Raw genomic sequence first — 6,000 nt, 5'->3', positions numbered from 1 at the left:
GTGTGGTGATGGTACTGGTGGTGCAGGTGGTACTAATGATGTCAAGAGCATCAGCATGAGTATGAGTAAGGCATTCAGTGGGTGATGAGGTGAAGCTGACTGGCAGGTATAGTAACATGTTCTTTTATGACCTGATAAGTGCTCTAACATGTATGAAAGGCACCAAGGGAAGTAGAGGAAGATAAGAGTAGAAGTTTATTTTGGGGGCAGGAAACATCATTCCTGATGGAGACGTGCAACAGCCCAGTCATAAGGGGACTCAGGGAAGTAGGAAAAGTACTTGGTTAGAATTTAGGATTCAGAAGTGGGAATGGTAGGGAGAGAGGGGGTGTGAAGAGCAGATTGGAAGTAGATAGGAAAGGTGGTTGTGTGCCACGCCTTTTGACTCTAGGGTAGAGATAGTATAGAGCTAATGAGAGCCTTCAGTCAGAGAGAATCACCAGGGTATTATTTTTTGTTGGTGTTCTCGCTTCTTCTTTTTTAAAGTAACTGATATAATTCCAAGAATAGATTAAAGTTTAGAGGGACTGATAGCACAGAAACAAATTAAGAGGTTATATTTTTTCTTGAGAAGAAGATGACATGAGCTAAGGGTTTTGAGGATGCTCGTAATCCAGAGCTATTTCTGCACTAGAATCAGCAGGATTCGTGGCTAGTAGAATGCAGGAGAGAGAAGGGATGTCAGGGGTGATTATGGTTTCTGGCATGAGCAACTGCGTGGACTACAGCAGGGGGTTTAGGAAACATTTTGTGTACGGAGGCGTAGAGGTGGAACGTTAAGGGACATCCCGGTAGAGCTAACCAGTGGAGACTCCGGCAGGTGTAGATTTAGGCCCGTGTTGCCCTAGCTGAGATTCTGTAGTTGGGAAGTATGGGAGCAGGCCTGGAGCCGTAGGCAGTATCACTTAAGAACTGAACAGAGGAAGGAGATGGACAAAAGCAGACTGGAAGGAGTAGCCAGAGTTGACAGAAGTACAGGAAAAGGAAACAGTAGAGAATGGTGGTTTAAATAGCGTTGGAGGGGAGGAATATTTTTCTGTTGAGTATAGAGCAAAGGAAGGGTAAGTGCTGTTTTAGGTAAATCCAGGGGTAGAACTGATACTGGATTTCAATATGACCACATTGATGGGACTTTTCCTTGCTTTTCCTAAGATCATAGCATCCTCTTTTAATTATTCACCATGATTTGGCTCCAACTTCTATATTTTCCTTTTTCATACCTACACACCTATCCTTCTAGCTACAAAAGTAGGGTCACAAACTTTTAGGGATCCTGATTGAAACCGGTGTGATACATATACAGTCCTGGTAAAATAGGATTTGTTTGTTTGTTTGAATCAGGAACGCCAGCTACTACATCTGCGTCTACAGCAGGTTTCAGTTTAGGATTCAGTAAACCTGCCGCATCTGCCACACCATTTGCTCTCCCTATTACTTCTACCTCAGCTAGGGGTCTTACTCTTTCCTCTGCTATGACGTCAACTCCAGCAGGTGAGGCAGAATGGAAAAAGTCACGTTTTGTGGTTGAATTTTGTTTTGTTTTTGGTTAGTGAATAGAGGGATCCACCTTATTCAAGATAACTTCAGTTTTGGAAAGTTTTTATTTTAATCAGTCTGCAATTAGGATCCTACAAAGATCATCATTGGCTTTAAAGCAGCAGGAGCCATCCTGGAAGTTGATCTCTGTTTACAGAGCAAAGCAGGGACAGGGTGAGAGGTAAAATGTAAAACTATTAATATACACTTTGTTTTCAAGGAGCATATTGGTGACAAGAAAGGATAAAGAATTTGCATCAGCCTAGCCTGCCTTAGGATTCATTCCATTTTGAAGGCGAATTTGGCATCCTGGATTGAAAACTCTTTATTATTCTCTGGAAACCGTTACCTTACCCCATTCTAGTGTTACCTAGAACTCTTATTTGTGTCACTAGCGTTTGCCTTACGGTCTTATTTCTCTTTATTCTTAAGTATATGTAATTTTATCTTTAGCAAGTAGTTTTTTAGGAAAAACTAGAGTGAATTTTGTCATGGACGTGAGGGCTGTCTGTTTTGGTGGTGGTGGGGAATGTTTTGTATTTTCTCCAGTGTTCTTAGAAATGATGTTTCCTTTTGAAGCCTTTACCGTTTTACTTTCTATAGGATCTTACAGGATTTTCTGTAAATAATTTGGGCGGAACAACAGCTACAACTACTACCCCATCAACAAGCCTTTCCTTAGGGGGAGCCTTAGCTGGGAGGTTCACTTTTCCAGAGTTCAAATACAGCCACATCAGGTAATTAATGGTATTCATTTTCCAACATAGTAAATATTTATATTTAAATTTACTTTATCTGTATTTTGACCTTTGGAACAGACCACTTTGTCTCTTTAACCTGAATGTTTTTGTTTCGTATGAAAACTGAATCATAAAATAATGGTTTTCATGCATAATTGGGTATCTTAGCCATATTGTAGAAAAAAAGTTTTCTGCTTCTCAGTATTGACTGACTATATAAAGAAACAAAGAAGGGCCTGTTTAAGGAGCCTATAAACTATTCTAGAGAAATTTATCAAGAAATGGTAGTTGTAGAGTCTTGGATCATTTGGTATCTAAGTTCGTTTCAAATCAACTTGACCTTTCAAGCCCTGGTTTTAAGAATGGCTTTCCATTACAGGCATCAGGAAAGGGTATTAGCATGCTTCAAAGAAAAGGTTTTAGAACACAAGTATTAAATTTATTCTAGTCAAGGAAAATACTAAAGTATCAATTCAATTGGCAGAGAATACTTCATATTTTCCATCTTGGATTGATTTTTCATTTCTTTCTTATTTTGAAATTAGCTTCATGTTAAGGATTCTGTCGATGTTTTGAGTATTAAGATATACTATAAATATATTTATATACAAATATAAATGAATGAATAATAGAGGAAACATGATACTATAAATAATGTAACATAATACCAAGTAGGAGTGAGAAGAGCTTTCCTCTGATTTGAAAACATTGTATAATTATCTCACATAGCAATATAATATCAAGAATTTCTCTTCAACAATTTATGTGTTAGGAAAAACATACTTTTTGGCTTTGAAACATGTTAAAATCATAGCATTCCCAGCAATACATGGCTATTTAATATCAGAAGTTTTACTCAACACCTCGTAGGTGTCTAATACTTGGTCGTGTGGGAGAGATGAAGGAGTATGACCTAGTGTTTTCTATTAAACAGCTCTTTCATGTCCTCCGTTCAGGTACTAAATTTAGTGAAGAAACTCTGGGTCAGTGGAAGGGGAAAAAAGGAGTTGGTGAAGATAATCTGTAAAAATTTGTAGCATTCAGGTTTGCATTATCTTTCAGATACTTGTCTTTGTCACTGTAGTCTCACCTTGTAGGTATTCAAAATATCTCCTAATAACTGAATCACTGGATGACTGTAACATACATTTCTTTGTAGGATAAGTGTTTAAACATCTCTCCTAAAGAGTCCTATGAGAGCAAAACACAAAAATAACAGAAAGGGGAGGTGGAGGATTGTTTTTGTGTCTTTCTAATGAGTTTTTAGGCCTGCTACAATTTTTCTTAGGCTCTAGACACACGTCAGTGCTTGATTTATGGTTGTGCTAACTAAACATACCCCTGTTTTTTATTTTTCTTTAATGGACATTCATTTAGCTGTATTTTATTTTTCACACATTGTCAGTATTTAAATCCAGTCTTCATATATCCCGTGCTTTTATTCAGTACCTCTACTGTTTCCTCTATTTAAAGTAAATAGCATCTGTCCAAAAAGAACCACACTTATGTGAGCTTGGTAATGCATGGACTTAGATGATTTACCAATGCGTGGTCTTTAAAATTTTGCTACTTGATTTACAAGCATACCTTCATGACTTAAGATTAACTGTAGTTTAGCCCCTTCAATTCCTTTTGTCAGTGAGGTAGGATTTAAATAAATGAAGTCTATTTCTTTCATTAAATATTTCTTGAAAAAGCTTGGGAGTATGAAATTTGATGTTTGAACTGTAAGGCTTCTAACTCTCAGTTCTTTAGATTTCATGAATAATGACACTATTTGCTTTATAAGATTTATAAGATTTGCTGAAATCTTATAAATCATTACCGGATTATTTTATTATGTAATTTATTTATCTGTTACCAGCTTTCCTGAGGTATAATTGAGAAGTAAAAGTATAAGATATTTAAAGTGTAGAGCATAGTGATTTCATATATACGTGCACATTGTAAATGCCCATCAAGTTAATTAACACATCCAATACTTGATAATTTAAAAAGTATCCAATTACAAAGCATGACTAGAGGACAAGAAGTATTCACCTGGAAATATACAAACTAAAACTGCTTTTTCAGGAGGATTTAAAAAAAAACAAGTAGTATGTTCACATTTATTGAATTAACAGATAAACTCTGACCTTTTTAGTAAAGACAAATTAATAGACCCATAAATACAGAGAACTGATGGTTGCCCGAAAGGGTAGGGAGGACAGGCAAAATGGCTGACGGGGAGTTGGTACAACCTTCCAGTTATGGAATCAGTCACAGGGATGGATATAATCCGTGGTATTGTAATAAGGTTGTATGGTGACAGATAGGGTAGTGACACTTGTGGTGAACACAGCATGTATAGAGTTTTCAAGTCACTGTTGTACACTAATGTGACATTGTGTGTCTACACTTTAAAAAATTACCTAAAACGTAAAGAAGTTAAAATCATATTATCCAGACTACATACACCATTAAATCCCAGCTTTAGACTTATTCCATGTTATTTGCTTAAGCCAATTATGAAGAAAAATGGGATCCAGCTTGAAAGCATTTGAGAATTTTGTCCATTGAGGGAAAATCATTGTGAAGACTTTGTAAATTATAATTGGTTTATTTGTAGGATTTGGACAGAATGCTTTAGGCTTGACTTTGGGAACCACAGCAGCTACTTCAACTGCAGGCAATGAAGGTCTTGGTGGTATAGATTTTCGTACCTCATCGGATAAAAAGAGTAAGTAATGTTCTGTTCTAACAGTAACTTAAATTTCTGTGTCAGTAAGATTTTTAGTTACATGTTCAGTAGTAAAGTTTTTACTTATACATTTACTTTATATCTCACAAATTTTTTGTGTATTATGTGTTTAAGATTTTATTTTCATAGAAAACTGAGTTTTGTTTATCCATACGGTTATGTAGCTAACAGTGTGTGTATTAATATATGTTCTTAAGTTGGGATCATGAACACATGTATGGTATATAAGTTGATACTTGAACAACATGCTTTGAACTGGTTAGGTCCACTTATATGTGAATTTTTTCCAGTAAAAGTGGAGTCCTGTAAATGTGTTTTCCTTACGATTTTCTTAATATTTTCTTTTCTCTATGTTATTTTATTGTAAGAATGCAGTATGTAGTACATATCACATACAAAGTGTGTGTGAATAGACTTTATATTGTCAGTAAACATTCTGGTCAGCAGGAAGCTATTAGTAAAGATTTTGGGGAGTCAGATTATGTGTAGATTTTCAACTGCCTGGGTGTTTAGGACCCTTAATCCCTGCATTGTTCAAAGGTCAACTGGATTGCTTTGTAACCTGTTCTTTCTCATATGTTATATCACCAATATTTGTCAGTTCAGTAATTCTTTAGGAGTGTTTTATTGCTGCTTAAGTCAGCTTTATGAATCGATACATCATTAATCAGCCGTCCTTCCATTATTAGTGTTTGTATTCAGTTCGTATATTCTAGGAAGTATCAACATATTGAGCATCTTTATGGGGAGAGGCAATGTGGTTTTGTAGCTTAAGGGGATAGACTTGAGCTGAAATCTGGCTTCAGATCCCCTCCACTGTTGATAAGCTCTGTGACCTTGTTCAAGTTATTTATCCCTCTGTGTTTAGTTTCTTTATCTGTAAAGTGGGGGAAAAGAACAGTAACTACTTGACATTGTTGGTCCAAGGATTACAGTTTATAAAACTTCAGTAGAGCCAGGCACACAATGAATGCTCTCTATGTG

General features: G+C 36.2%; 1 long non-coding RNA gene across 1 annotated transcript; it reads left to right on the top strand.

The window, feature by feature from the left end:
* Positions 1-1,246: 1,246 nt before the first annotated feature.
* Positions 1,247-4,996, top strand: LOC131813476 (uncharacterized). Its single transcript, XR_009346832.1, has 3 exons — positions 1,247-1,491; positions 2,140-2,273; positions 4,885-4,996. It is a non-coding gene; the product is annotated as an uncharacterized LOC131813476 (long non-coding RNA).
* Positions 4,997-6,000: the final 1,004 nt, after the last annotated feature.

The sequence above is a fragment of the Mustela lutreola genome, chromosome 13 (assembly GCF_030435805.1).
Source record: "Mustela lutreola isolate mMusLut2 chromosome 13, mMusLut2.pri, whole genome shotgun sequence".
In the NCBI taxonomy this organism is placed as follows: Eukaryota; Metazoa; Chordata; class Mammalia; order Carnivora; family Mustelidae; genus Mustela; species Mustela lutreola.
Note: the sequence above shows the minus strand (reverse complement) of the source record. Positions and strands in the feature narration are given on the sequence as shown.